This window comes from Dioscorea cayenensis, unplaced genomic scaffold (genome assembly GCF_009730915.1).
Source record: "Dioscorea cayenensis subsp. rotundata cultivar TDr96_F1 unplaced genomic scaffold, TDr96_F1_v2_PseudoChromosome.rev07_lg8_w22 25.fasta BLBR01000884.1, whole genome shotgun sequence".
NCBI lineage: Eukaryota > Viridiplantae > Streptophyta > Magnoliopsida > Dioscoreales > Dioscoreaceae > Dioscorea > Dioscorea cayenensis.
The window spans coordinates 91-15,826 of record NW_024087275.1 but is presented as its reverse complement, the minus strand read 5'-3'; the positions used below and the strand labels follow the sequence as shown (position 1 = coordinate 15,826).

The 15,736-nt window shown below is 44.2% G+C and overlaps 2 non-coding genes across 2 annotated transcripts; one reads left to right on the top strand and one right to left on the bottom strand.

Moving 5' to 3' along the window:
- Positions 1-1,885: 1,885 nt before the first annotated feature.
- Positions 1,886-1,992, bottom strand: LOC120255202. The gene has a single exon (XR_005534921.1). It is a non-coding gene; the product is annotated as a small nucleolar RNA R71 (small nucleolar RNA).
- A 12,339-nt stretch (positions 1,993-14,331) lies between these two features.
- On the top strand, positions 14,332-14,438 carry LOC120255203. The gene has a single exon (XR_005534922.1). It is a non-coding gene; the product is annotated as a small nucleolar RNA R71 (small nucleolar RNA).
- The last annotated feature ends 1,298 nt before the right edge of the window (positions 14,439-15,736 follow it).

The following is a 15,736-nucleotide window of genomic DNA, read 5'->3' as shown; positions in this document are numbered from 1 at the left end:
TCTTTTCCCTAACTTGTGAGAGGGCTTCAGCTAGGGTTTTAAGGGGTATTTTCCAAGGTTTTGGACAGGTTCTATGGCTCCGACATCGTCATTCCTTAGGAAGAAGGTTGGTAGGGGAGCTTCCGTCGAGGCGTATCCTATACCGGACGAGGGAATCCTTGGATGACGAGTAGAGGACTCTCTGCAAGACCATCGACACGACCATCGAGGGGGTTTCTTTATGGATTCATTGCTCTTACATTCAATTTCTTTGATTGTACTTAACTCCATGGAGAACTAAACCCCTAGTGGGTACTTGGGTGATTATGAACCCTAGGATGTATTTGTTTCATTAAACTTCTTTGTTATGCTTTCAATAAATTGATGTTTATTGTGAGTTCCAACCTTGAATGCTTGATTGTATGAACATTTCCCCTAGAGTGACACTAGGGTTGAGGGTTCTTGTTGGTAACCTTGTGAGTGAGTGACACACCACGAGCGTTAGACAAAGCTAGGTTGGAGAAGGTTGAGAGGGTGAGTCGAGAGGTACATGAGCATCCCCTTTCCCCTCCGACGTGATAGATTCTACCTCCGTTCCTTGAGTTCTTTGCGGCCATAATAGAGTGAATGGTCTAAGGGATGAACCTCCGCTGGGGCCTAGTTGCGCGTGCAATGGAGTGAAGCGTTGACGGGATCTTAGTATCTAGGGCTTATTTGTGGCTAGGGACCTTCCGCCTGGACCAAAGGGTTAGGTCTATAATTAGGAAGCGATTTATCACTTGGAATCCCTAGAGCTCATTGCAACTTTATTCGAGTGCGAGGTTGAGAGGTTATTTAATCTTTCCTCCAGGACATGAATAGAGTTAGGCATAGTTGACCTTAGATTTGAGACTATGTATGTAAGGATTTCCACGACTCACCATTGCATTGATTAGGAAGCATAATAGAAGGTTCTTGCACTTGAAGCGATTATCCTAGGTGAAGCATCATTCAAGTACCCCCATCTTTATCGATTGCCTTACCTCCTCCTTACTTTTGCTTTCTTACTTGTTGCTTTTAATTGTTAAGAATTGAATCATTGTCACACTTATCATTATTGATATTCCACATAGTTAAGAATCAAATTAAGTGTTTTTACTCCCTACTCCATGTGGATTATACCCCGCTCACCGGGGATTATTACTTCGACAAACCCGTGCACTTACGGGATATACGCAAGGGGATCTTGTCAAGTTTTTGGCGCCGTTGTCGGGGAGCTAGGCGTTTAGAGATACTTTGCACTTTGTTTTCTTAGCTATTTCACCACACATTCTAATTCATAACTTCTTATTCTATCATCGTTCGGATTGTTTTTTTCTTTATTTTTGCTGCAGCTCCAGGTTATGACCCGAGGGAATCCCATCAATATTGATTGAAGGAGACCCTGAGCTTGAACGTACACTTAGAAGAAAAGGGGAAGAACCTGTGCAAGAACAGCATAATCCAGCTGATTTGGAAGTAGAAGGATCTGAAAACATGGCAGAACAAAATGAGCAACAACGAACACTATCCGATTATGCCAGACGTTCAGTGTTTGGGGACACAATCGAGTATTGTGCGTCCCCCAATTACAGCTCAGAACTTCAAGCTAAAGCCGGCATTCATCCATATGCTTCAGCAGTCCACACAATTCAACGGTTTGGTCGATGAGGATCCAAACAGTCACATAGAGAGCTTCCTCGAGGTATGCGACATGCTAAAGATAAATGGTGTGACGGATGATGCCATCAAATTGAGAGCCTTCCCATTTTCCTTAAAGGGAAGAGCAAAGCCGTGGCTACACTCATTACCTAGAGCATCAATCACTACATCGGGGGAGATGGTAGAAGCTTTTCTGGCCCGTTATTTCCCTCCCGGAAAATCAGCAAATCTTATGAATAAGATCTCATCCTTTGTGCAGTTGGAATTGGAGTCTCCATTTGATACATGGGAAAGGTTCAAGGAACTCCTGTGAAAGTGTACCCAACACGGATTCCCGGAGTGGATGATTGTTCAAACCTTCTACAATGGTTTGAACCCGAGTACAAGGCAACTCTTGGATGCGGCAGGAGGTACCTTAGGTAGCAAGACCCCCGATGAGGCTCGTCAATTGATTGAGGAAATGGGGTTAAATAGCTACCAGTGGAACGCTAGGGAGAAGAAAAAGGTGGCCGGTCTCCATGAAATTGATGCGGTAACTTCATTGGCGGCCCAAGTGGAGAGTTTGAGTAAGAAGCTAGATCTTATAGCTTCGAATAGAGTTGCGGCCGTGACCAATTGCACTGGTTGTGGTGGAGGACATGCTCCCTCCGATTGCCCAATCGTTATTGGTGATGTTTCTTCAATTGAGAACGTTGACTTTGTAGGTAATGGAATGAGACCTCAAGGGAATCCATACAGCAACACCTACAATTCAGGTTGGAAGAATCATCCCAACTTTTCATGGAGTAATCAAGGACCACAGAAGACCATGGGGCTATCAGGATTCCAACAACAACAAGAAGCCCCTCAAGTGGAAAACAGAATTTCAGGCTTGGAAACCCGAATGACGGATTTGGAGAAGCACTTGGCTAGATTTGTTCAATCGGCAAATACAAGGTTTGAATCAGTCGAGGCTACACTTCGCAATCACACCGCCTCCTTGTACAACCTTGAAAATCAAGTGGGGCAGATTGTGAAGTCTCTCTCTGAAAGGCCACATGGAAGTTTACCAAGCGACACAAAAACCAACCCTAGAGAACATGTGAAGGCGATCACTTTGTGAAGTGGTCGTGAGGTTGAAGGGAGGCTTCCGAGTGAGAAGCCGAAAGAACACGCAACCGAGGTTGTAGAAGTTGAGGAGGGAGCAAACAAAGAGAAAGAGGTGGCACCCCCACCTTTCAAGCCAAGAATCCCTTATCCCTCTAGATTGAAGAATGACCAAGGGGATGAACAGTATAAGAAGTTCCTGAGTTTGTTCAAGCAACTCCATATCAACATTCCTTTTGTTGAGGCATTGGCTCAAATGCCTAAGTATGCGAAGTTCCTGAAAGACCTATTGACCAACAAGAGGAAATTGGAGGAGAGTGCTTTAGTGGTGCTTGATGCTTCATGCTCGGCGGTGTTGGAAAAGAACATGCCAAACAAGAAGAAAGACCCGGGAAGCTCATCATTCCGTGTAACATCGGCAACTTAGGTGAGGAAATGGCATTGGGTGAGCCTAGGCCATATACGTCATGCCATATACTTTCTTCCAGGGGCGAGCATCAACGTCATGCCATATACTTTCTTCCAAAAGCTAGGCTTGGGTGAGCCTAGGCCTACTCGGATGACTTTACAATTGGCGGACCGAATGGTACGACATCCGAGAGGCATCATTGAAGACGTGCTTGTCAAGGTGGACAAGTACATTTTTCCGGTTGAGTTTGTAGTGTTAGATGTCAATGAGGATGCAGATGTACCCTTGATACTTGGGAGACCGTTCTTGCGGACTTCCAAAGCATTGATTGACATGGACAGCGGGGATCTAACATTGAGAGTTGGAGACAATAAGCTCACATACCGCCTTGCTGAAGCCATGCGGCATTCTCTCGATTTTGATGATACTCTATATTTTCTAGACACTACTGATGAAATTGTTGATGAATATATACAGGAAATGTTCAACCCAGATCCATATAAAGGATTGTTCGACCAAGAGGAGAGCAATGAAGAAGTAATGATGCTTTGTTCGACTGAAGAAGTAACATCTACCCCGGGGATCTTGAAGAAGGTGCTCCGAAAAATGATGAGGGCTCGGAGACGCCACCGAAAACGCTCCAAGATTGTTGGAGACGTACATGAGCCAAGGAAGTTGGACGAACCATTGCTAGGTGGTCTGAAGCCTGAGAGTACACTCTCTATCCTCAAGAGACTTTGCTCATTATGCTTTCAAGCAATGGGTAAGAGGGCAACCTTCATTTATGAACCCCCATGAGGTAAGAAAGATACGTCAAGCTTAGTGACATTAAACAAGCGCTTCTTGGGAGGCAACCCAAGTGTTTATTGTTTTCTTACTTTTTAGTTTAGTTTGTTACATGAATAAACTGCTAAGTGTTGGTGTTTTAATGTTTAGATGTTTGTGCTGCAATTTTATTGTGGGTTTTTCAAATTCATCGTGTGTTTTATGAAGAATTGGTGAAGGTTGGTCGTTTGAGTTTTATTCATGTTTTTATCTGGTAAATTTTGCATACAAAGACAGGCTCTGAGTGTGTAAACATGTTTAGAATATTTCTGCAGAGCCTACAGGTTTTTTCTAAGTCATCCAGAGAAAAAACATGGGCGTGCGGAACCCGTGGATGTGTACTGTGAGCTCATCCAGAGAGGGCACAGGGGTGTGCGGCTGCCCCTGTGGACGACCATGCGACTGGCGCACGCCCGTGGGTAATTTCCGCACGGGCGTGTGAATTTCTGCAGAGTTGGCAGATTTTCCCGAGAACACACAGGGGCGTGGACTCGCCCCTGTGGGTGACCTTGTGAACCACACACAGGCGTGGATAATTTCCCCACGCCCGTGCGATACTCTGCAGGTTACTCCCTCCATCCCGAGAAAACACAGGGGCGTGCTGCTGCTCCTGTGAGTTGGGCATGTGAATGTCAACGCGCATGTGGAATTTCCGTACGGGCTTGTGTAAGATTTGATATTTTTCTCGGATGTCCAGGGAAGCCACAGGGGCGTGCATCTGCCCCTGTGGGTCGAGCGCACGGGCGTGGATAATTTCGCACTCCCGTGTGAGAGCAGTCAGAGTAAAGGAGCGTTTTCCCGAGAAAGCACAGGGACGTGTGTACGCCCCTGTGGCGCTCTTGAAGTGAGGCGCACGGGCGTGGGTAATTTCCACACGCCCGTGGGGATACACAGAATTCCAAGAAATGCGATTTTCTCCTTAAAAACCTTGTGATCCGTCTCATTCTTCATCTCAAGTCGCAGGAAAACGGTTCCCGATCATCTTTCTGACCATTCATCGCTGTTTGGAGGAATTTTCTTCGCAAATCTTACTGAATTTCAGTAGTTTTCATATTCATTTCTTCGGTAACCTTTTTATCCTCTTTTCTTCGCCAATTATGGTTTTTCATGGATTGAATACTTTTAAATACGAATTTTCAAGCATGATGGATGTGTAGTAAGCAATTACAAGTGGTTTTAAATTAAATTATTAAGATTTGTTGTGCACCCGTGCGGGAGTTTCACGCTCTGTAGATCCACAAGGTCGTGGGTAATTTCCAGAGGCCCGTGTGGAATTCTGTACTATATTGCTTCTGAGATTTTTTATTGTTTTCTTCTTTTGCACTACAGATATGGCACCTCGCGCGAAGAAGAATGAAGTGAAGCGCCTCAGACTCACCTCACCGGAGCCGATACATGTGGAATTCTCGAACCCCGAGCATCAGGCTCGCTTCGAGAGACTTTCAGCAATTGGGTTTGGTCAGACTTGCTTCACGGATGTACAAGTGCTTCGACATATTCAGCAGGATGACGAGGTAATTAATGAGATTTATGAGATGCTGGCAGTGGGAAGCTAGAGGAGGCTGCTGATGATTAGTGAGCCAGCTTACCGCACACTTATGCTAGAGGTTTTAGCATCCTTTGAGTTTTGATTGCTCCATGGGAAAGTTGACACTACAGAGGAGATATAGTTTCGGGCATTCGGACATCCATTCTCCATGAGCGTCACTGAGTTTTTGATTAGGACGGGCTTGTACGATGTCGCTTATATAGGCACCGTGGAGTATGGCTGACTACCAGTAGATTTTCCAGTGTCAGTCACTCCATATCATGCGTACAGGATTTTGTATGGCCGTGGGGAGTATGAACCGGGATTGTCGAAGGCCTCTAGTTTGTCCCGGTTCAATTACAGATACGTACACGCAGTCATCAGCAGGTCCGTGACAGGTCGAGCAGATAACACAGCCGCTTTGACCAGGCTAGATCTGCTTTTCTTATACTCCATGGCTCGCAATGTACCACTTCACTTAGGGTGCATTCTAGCAGATGTTTTGCAGTACCAGGGTCATTCGGCGAGAGTGGGTCGACTATTTGCGGGCCCTTATATCACGAGACTCATTCTGAGAATGGGTTTTGGTGACGCTCTACGTGGTGCTGAGAGGACAGTTGTGCCCACTCCTCTTGCGTTCGATACGATCAGGATGATGGGGTTGGTACGGAGGTTTGGGCTAGGGTTTTATATTCTCACTGCAGCTACCGCTGAGACCACCAGTAGCGAAGGAGATACTGCGGGCGGTATCTAGCAGTCTCCACCATCTTCTGTAGCACCGGGTACTCGATCCTATGACCGTATTGAGAGGCTGGAGACCGATGTTAGAAAGATTCGCACTGAGATAGTAGAGCTCCGGGCTATGCAGTCAGCTCAGTACACAGATCTTATGGCCCGATTCGAATTCCTTCGAGATCTCCTGAGACCCAGATCCTCAGTTCCTCCAGCACCTCCATCCTCGATCCCAGCACTGTAGGACCCACTATATGCTCCCACTTCAGCAGCACCAGCAGCGGAGCACGAGAGCGACTCCGACACTTGACCTTTCTTTTACTTTCATGCATTTTACTTTATTTTATTTTCTTGTTTTTAGACTTGTTCACTCAGAAAGGATTTTTCCTTCTGAGTTTATGTTATGTTGCATTTATCGAGTTGTATTTATTGCTTCATCTTTTATACACTCGAGTTATTTTTGTTTTTCTTGAGCTTCACTGAACCCCCTCGTGTATGCGTGCAGATGGTCTTGTGATCTTGGGAATTGAGACTTAGTCATGGGCATGGCCAAGGTGCTTCGGCACTTGGCCATGTGAGCTTCACAACCCGTTGGAACACTACTCCCAACGGATTAGCTTCATCAAACACAACACTAGGAGTCAGGGGAGTAGTGTTTTGATTGTTTCTCCCATATCTATTTTTGAATGATATATTTTAAGTGAGCTTGCATGAGTACATTGAGGACAATGTACAACTTAAGTGTGGGGGGGAGTTTCATAATGCGCACATCTTTTCTATTGTTCTTGATTGATATATGCTCACTTAGCCAATGGCGGTTCACCTTAGATACAGTGATTGTATTCTTAAGTCTAGGAGAATTTTTAACATTGAATGTTTTCATGCTCTAGTTTTTGCTTGAATTTTTAGGAATTTTTGCCCGATTTACACTTAGTGCACTACTCACTCTTTGAACTCTATTGGAAACTCATGTTTGATGTTAAAGGGACTAGTTAGGTTTACTTCTTTTGCTAAATTTTGAAAAAAAAGATGGTTTTATTGTTTATTTGTGTTTATTGGGTGGAAAGAGCTACCACCTATGAAGTATGAAGCTACTCTCACAAGTCGGATACTAGTTATGACCCTAATGAGAGAAAGAGCTATCTCATAGGATGAGTGAAAGCTACCACTCGGGTAGAAAGAGCTACCACCTCGAAAGTGTGAAAGCCACCTTAGCGGCCGCTTTGGAAAGGTCTACCTTAGAGGATGTGTGAAGCTACTACCATCTTTTAAAATTTTTATCACTTTTGTAGATAAATAAGTCCCTTGTACTTAGAACTTTGAGGAGTATAACTTGGGTTGTTTTGAGTGAGTTCACACACCTACACGAAATTCGGGTTTGCTATCCTTTTTTATCCAAGTTTTTAGCTAGAGCATTGATTTTTCGTATTTAGTGTTGAAATTTTCCTTACTTGTAGAATACTTTCTTTGTATACCTTGGTGAACCTAAGGCCAAGCACTTTCAATATTTTCTCCATTGATGCAAAGAATGTTTTAATGTTTTCTTGAGGACAAGCAAAAGCTTAAGTGTGGGGGAGTTTGATAAGTGCTTGTGCGATATCAATGCGAAGTGTTCATTCCTTATGTTGAGCATTACTTTTCTCAGGTTTTTACATTAATATGTGTGTTTTTATGTTACTTTTATGCAGGTATGGTTTGTGAAGCTGAGTATGAAGGAAATAGGCCAATATGGATCATAATGCACCTATTTTGGAGGAGATCTTACTAAGGTTCAAAGGCGAAGACATAGGACAGGTGTGAGATGCTAGAGTGTGTGCCAACCTCCTCGCATTCGAGTGAACACATCCATTTGGAGCGGCACGAAGGCAGTCACACTCGAGCATTCTGTCATATGCATATAAGAACAAGAGCTCCACCAACATATATATTATTGAAGAAGCAAGTGATTCACGACGTGAACGTGTGCTCATTTGCGTTACCCCGATGAAAGTATGGAATTAGGAAGTTATTCAAGTCGAAGACTATAGTAGAGCACTGTAGCAACAATGTAGCAAGTTCTATAGCAGCACTGTTCACAGCCGGCCGAGAAATCAGAGAAACAGAGAATCCACACGGGCGTGTGGAAATTATCCACGCCCATGTGGAAATTCCGCACGGGCACTTGTAGCGTCCACGCCCGTGGAATTGCCCGATTCCACCCCTATTTAAAGCCGATTCAGGCCCGATTTTGGTATTCTTTTCTCCATCTTTTCCCTAACTTGTGAGAGGGCTTCGGCTAGGGTTTTGAGGGATATTAGCCAAGGTTTTAGAGAGGTTCTACGGCTCCTACATCGTCATTCCTTAGGAAGAAGGTTGGTAGGGGAGCTTCCGTCGAGGCGTATCCTATACCGGACGAGGGAATCCTTGGACGATGAGTAGAGGACTCTCCGTAAGACCATCGACACGACCATCGAGGGGGTTTCTTTATGGATTCATTGCTTTTACATTCGATTTCTTTGATTGTACTTAGCTCCATGGAGGGCTAAACCCCTAGTGGGTACTTGGGTGATTGTGAACCCTAGGATGTATTCGTTTCATTGATTTTCTTTATTATGCTTTCAATAAATTGATGTTTATTGTGAGTTCCAACCTTGAATGCTTGATTGTATGAACATTTCCCCTAGAGTGACACTAGGGTTGAGGGTTCTTGTTGGTAACCTTGTGAGTGAGTGACACACCACGAGCGTTAGACAAAGCTAGGTTGAAGAGGGTTGAGAGGGTGAGTCGAGAGGTACAGGACCGTCCCATTTCCCCTCCGACGTGATAGATTCTATCTCCGTTCCTTGAGTTCTTTGCGGCCATAATAGAGTGAATGGTCTAAGGGATGAACCTCCGCTGGGGCTTAGTTGCACGTGCAATGGAGTGAAGCGTTGACGGGATCTTAGTATCTACGGCTTAATTGTGGCTAGGGACCTTCCGCCTGGACCAAAGGTTTAGGTTTATAGTTAGGAAGCGATTTATCACTTGGAATCCCTAGAGCTCATTGCAACTTTATTCGAGTGTGAAATTGAGAGGTTATTTATTCTCTCCTCCGGGACATGAATAGAATTAGGCATAGTTAACCTTAGATTTGGGGCTATGTATGTAAGGATTTCCACGACTCACCATTGTATTGATTAGGAAGCATAATAGAGAGTTCTTGCACTTGAAGCGATTATCCTAGGTGAAGCATCATCCGAGTACCCCATCTTTATCGATTGAATTACCTCCTCCTTACTTTGCTCTCTTACTTGTTGCTTTTAATTGTTGAGAATTGAATCATTGTCACACTTATCATTGTTGATATTCCTGATAGTTAAGAATCAAATTAAGTGTTTTTACTCCCTACTTCCTGTGGATTCGACCCCGCTCACCCGGGATTATTACTTCGACAAACCCGTGCACTTGCGGGATATACGCAAGGGGATCTTTTCAACAAGACCATCTGCACGCATACACGAGGGGTTCCAGTGAAACTCAATAAAAATAAAACAACTCTAGTATATAAAAGATGAAGCAATGAACATAAGTCGAGACAACAAAAATAAAAAAATAAACTCAGAAGGGGAGTCCTTTATGAGAATACAAGTCCAAAATATAAGTGCAAAAGTAAAAGAAATAAAAAAAAACAAATCAAGTATCGGTGCCATGCTCTGGCTCCTCTGCTACTACTGGTACTGGTGATGAAGTAAATGGTAGGTCAACCGGTGCTGGAATAAGGGGATAGAGGTGCTGGACAGTTCTCGACAGAAAGGACAAATGACGAGGCGACGTCTCGCTACAAAATCCACTGTAACATGTCGAAACGTGTCATGAACTCTGTATGCTGTATGACCTCTATAGCCCGAATCTCAGCAATCTCTGATCGGGACCTCAGATACCTCTATCCATATCATCCCCACAACACTCTCGAGCCTCTCAAAATGATCATGGGCTCGAGATGGTGAAAACATGTGTACTAGTGTTGGATCCTCTACCATATGAGGTACCGCCTCTGTTTGATCTCCCTCAAGCTGTGACTCTAAAGCTGGTTGAGACCCCTCTACGGTGGTTTCATCGGATACAAGAGGCTCTGGTGGGGACATATTCAGCACATAAACACCACCCATATATTTCCTGATCATACCTATGAGTCTCATTGTTTATAGCCCGGAGGGTGCTGGTACTATTATTTTCTCGGCCCTTCTGATCGTGTCTCGTAAACCCATCCCCAAAATGAGTCTAGTAATGTATAGGCCCGAGAAAATGTCACCAAGCCTAGGATATTGTCCTTGGTGCTTCAGATACTCCGCTAAGATGTGTCCTAAATGAATCGGCTCATTTTATACCATAGAGTATAAATATAGAAGTTCCTGCTTGCTTAGGACTCCTGTACTGTCGTCGTGACGATTCACTGACCTACTCAAGATGGCATGAAGATATCTGTAACCAGGTCAAGAAAGGCATGAAGCATTAGACACTCCTAGCTCATATCATCCCTTACCACATAGTATTTTGTATGCTTTTTGGAGAGTTAAGCCTCATGTAATGTCAATTAGCAGATCCTCATACTCCTCCGTCTAAATAAACCCCTCATCATATAAACCAAGCCTAATAGAGAACTGCGTGGCACTCATACTATTATGCTACACAAAAGCCCTGAACTGAATGGCGTCAACGCTATTGAAATGAGCATAAGAGCGGTCAAACTCAAATGAAGCGAGCACCTCTAATGTGAGTAGGCGAATAGCAGGGTCACGAATAATCAATAACTTACGCCAACTACCCACCAATAGTAACTCCTCGACCTCATCAGCCATTTCATATGCTAACTGTATCTCCTTAAGGGAGCTCACATCCGGGATTCGTGTCTGATTGAACTTAAGCTTCACTAGTCGCTCAAATCGAGCTTGATGTTCATGAAGTGTAAATTCCATGCTTTCTGGTTCGTGAGTAGGCTCTCTAGGACGCTTACCAGCTGCCTTCTTCGATCTTGGAGCCATACTTGCATGTATTGGAAAAGGAATCGATCAAATTCATTCACAACTTAATAATGCAGGAATCCACATGGTCGTGTGGAAATTTCACACGCCCGTGTGGATTCACGGGGCATGAAAACCGCAAGGCCCTTTGTGGCAAAATCCACGAATACACCTCTTCCTCCATTCTAGAGCTCGTTAAAATCATATCACAGTTATTTTAGCATGAAAACGAGGCACATTCACCAGTTTAATCAAAGAAAAATCGAATAGAATCGACTTAGGGTAGCGACAAGTTAAAACAAGGATTTACCGATGAGATGAAGCTAAAACACCTGAAATCGGCGAGAAGCTCAAACAATCGACGCAAAATAGACAGCAGGAGATCGAGAGAAGGTCGAAGAATGTTTCTTGAGTGTTCGGAGGTCTGTTAATGAGTAAAGCTCGAACGGTTTATAAAGAAGAAACGTAGCTCTCTAATACCTTCAAAAACCACACGGGCATGTGAAATTTTACATGCCCGTGTGCCTCCACCTAAGAGATTCATAGGGGCAGACGCGCGCCCTGTGCGCTCTCAGGAAAACACTCAACCTCTCCGAATGCAGCCGCACGTGCATGTGGGAAATACCCACGCCCATGTGCCAAACCCATAGGTTCTGTCGTACGCCCGTGTGGCTTCTCTGTTCAATCTAGAAGAATCACTAAGTGTTTCACACGCCCGTGTGAAAATTCTGCACGGGCGTGGGCATTCACAAGCCCAACTCACAGGGGCACCCGCAAGACCCTGTGTCTTCTTGGGATGGAGAGAGCTCGTCAGCAGAGATCCGCACGGGCATGTGGAAATTACCCACACCCGTGTGTATTTCACAAGTTCTCCCACAGGGGCTAGTCCACGCCCATGTGTGCTCTCGGAATAGTTTGCCAAGTCCCTGTAGGAAATCAGACACCCGTGCAGAAATTACCCACGGGTGTGCGAGAATCACAAAGGTCGTTCACAAGCGTAAGTCCACGCCCTTGTGCCTTCTCTGGATGAGCTTGCAATATAAAATTACGGGCGTGTGTTAATTCCATATGCCCGTGTGTTTTCTCTGGATAACTTAGAAAACTCTACAGGCTCTGTAGAAAATTTTTGAACATGTTTACACACTCAGAGCCTACCCTAATATGCAAACTATACCACTGAGAAACATGATAGATAGCTCAAACGACCAAAACTTTGTCAAATTCACATGAAAACACATGGTGAAATTACAAGTCCACTAGAAAATCACAGCAAAAGCATCTACAAATCAAGACACCAACACTCAATAATTTATTCAAGCAAACACTAAACTACAAAATTAAAAAAATAGTAAACACTTGGGTTGCCTCCCAAGAAGCGCTTGTTTAATGTCACTTAGCTTCATGTACCTTGTCTTACCTCACGGGGGTTTATGAACGAAAAATACTTCCCTTTCGTCATTACCAAGAATTATGATTCCTTCATTATCCACCTCTTGGTCAAACAAACCCTCGTACGGGTCGGATTGAACATTTCCTGCATATATTCATCAACAATCTCATCAGTAGTGTCTAGAAAATACAAAGTATCATCGAAATCAAGAGAATGCCGAATGGCTTCAGTAAGGCGGTATGTGAGCATGTCATCTCCAACTCTCAATGTTAACTCTCTGCCTCCCAAGTATCAAGGGTACATCCGCATCATTATAGATGTCTACCACCACAAAGTCTATAGGAAATATGTACTTGTCCTCCTTGACAAGCACGTCTTCAATGATACCCCTCAGATGTCTCACTGTTCGATCCGTCAATTACAAAGTCATCCGAGTGGGCCTAGGCTATCCCAAGCCTAGCTTCTGAAAGAAGGTGTATGGCATGATGTTCATATTGGGCCCTAAGTCCGCCAATGCCATTTCATCACCCAAATTGCCAATGTTACACGGAATGATGAAACTTCCCGGGTCTTTCTTCTTGATACTGGCCCCTGAGTCCGCCAATGCCACTTCTTCACCACCGAGCAAGAACATATAAGATCTCTGAAGCACTGTCATCCAACTTCCTCTTGTTGGTCAACAGATCTTTCAAGAATTTTGCATACTTAGGCATTTGAGCCAATGCCTCAACAAAAGGAATATTGATGTGGAGTTGTTTGAATAAACTTAGGAACTTCTTGTAATGTTCATCCCCTTGGTCATTCTTAAATCTAGAGGGATAAGGCATTCTTGGCTTGAAAGCTGGGGTGCCACCTCCTTCTCTTTGCTTGCTCCCTTCTCAACCTCTATAACCTTGGGTGCGTGTTCATTGGGGTTCTCACTCAGAAGCTTACCCTCAACCTGACGACCACTTCTCAAAGTGATCGCCTTCACATGCTCTTTAGGGTTGGTCTCGGTGTTACTCGGCAAGCTTCCTTGTGGCCATTCCGATAAGGACTTCGCAATCTGCCCAACTTGATTTTTAAGATTATGCAAAGAGGCGGTGTGGTTGTGAAGTGTAGCTTTAACTGATTGGAACCTTGTATCAGATGATTGCAAAAACCTTGTTAAGGCCTTCTTCAAATCGTTCATCTGGGTCTCCAAACTTGAAACTGTATTTTCCATGTTTGGGGCTTGCTGTTGTTGTTGGAAACCTGGTGGCCCCATGGCTTTTGTAGACCTTGGTTTCTCCACGAGAAATTTGGATGACTCTTCCAACCCGGATTGTAGGTGTTGCTGTATGGGTTTCCTTGAATCCTCATAGCATTACCTACAAAATCAACATTCTCAACCGAAGATGCATCACCAATAGAGATCGGGCAATCGGAGGGAGCATGTCCTCCACCACACCCGGTGCAAGTAGTCACGACCGCTACTCTATTCGAAGTTAGGAGATCTAACTTCTTACTCAATGATTCTACTTGAGCCGTCAATGAGGTTACTGCATCTATCTCATGGAGGCCGGCCACCTTCTTCTTCTCCCTAGCATTCCATTGGTAGCTGTTTAACACCTTTTTTTCAATTAGTTGACGGGCCTCACCGGGGTTCTTGCTACCTAAGGTACCTCCTACTGCCGCATCCAAGAGTTGTCTTGTACTCAGATTCAACCCGTTGTAAAAGGTCTGAACAATCATCCACTCTATGAATCCGTGTTGCGGGCACTTTCTCAGGAGCTCCTTGGACGTTTCCCACATTTCAAATAAAGACTCCAATTCTAACTGTACAAAGGACGAGATCTCACTCTTAAGCTTTGCAGATTTTTCGGGAGGAAAATAACGGGCCAAAAAAGCTTCTACCATCTCCTCCTATGTGGTAATCGATATTCTAGGTAATGAGTATAAGCCACTGCTTTGCTTTCCCCTTTAAAGAAAAAGGGAAGGCTCTCAGCTTGATGGCATCATCCGTCATCCCATTTATGTTAAACATATTACACACCTCGAGAAAGTTCTCTATATGACTGTTTGGATCCTCATCGGCCAAACCATTGAACTGTGCAGATTGCTGTAACTAAGTGAAAGATGAATAGTGATATGTGTGAGAAGATGTGAAATAACAAAAGTAAAAGTACAAGAAAGAGAACATAACTAAAGAAGGTAAGGCAATCGATATAAATGGGGTACCCGGATATCGTTCCACCTAGGACAATCATTTCAACTGCAAGAACCCTCTATTATACTTTTCTAACTGATGCAATAATGAGTCGTGGAGATCCTTAAATACATGGTCCCAAATCTAAGGTCAACTATGCCTAACTATATACATGTTCCGGAAGAGAAATTGAGTGAGTTCTAGGGATTCCAAGTGATAAATCCTCTTCCTATATGTAAACCTAACCCTTTGGTGCAGGTAGAAAGTCCCTAGCCCACAATTAAGTCCTAGGTGCTAAAATCACTTCAATGCTTCACTCTATTGCACCCGTAATTAAGCCCCACTGGAAGGTCATCCTTTAGCCCATTCACTCTACTATGACCGCAAAAAACTTGAGGAAAGGGGACGCTTCGCTAACTCTCAACTCACCATCTCAACCCTCTCCAATCTATCTTTGTCTAACTCTCGTTGTGTGTCACTCTGATAAGTGGTTGTGTGATATTAATGCGAAGCATTCTTTCCTTATGTTGAGCATTACTCATCTCGGGTTTTTACACTAATATGTCTATTTTTATGTTACTTTCGTGCAGGTAGGGTTGTGAGGCCAATTATGAAAGAAAGAAGCCAATGTGGATCATAATGCACCGATTTTGTGGGAAATCTTGCTAAAGTTCAAACGCGAAGACATAGGTCGGGTGTGAGATGCTAGAGTGTGTGCCACCCTCCTCGTATTCAAATTGGCACATCCATTTAGAGGGGTACAAGGGCAGTCACACTCGAGGATTCCGACTTATGCACATAGAACAAGAGCTCCACCAACTTGTCTATCATTGAAGAAGCAAGTGATCCACGACGTGAACGTGTGCCCGTTTGCATTACCCCGATGAAAGCATGGATTTAGGAAGCCATTCAGGCTCGGACACTGTAGCATAACACTGTAGAAACACTGTTCACAGCCGGC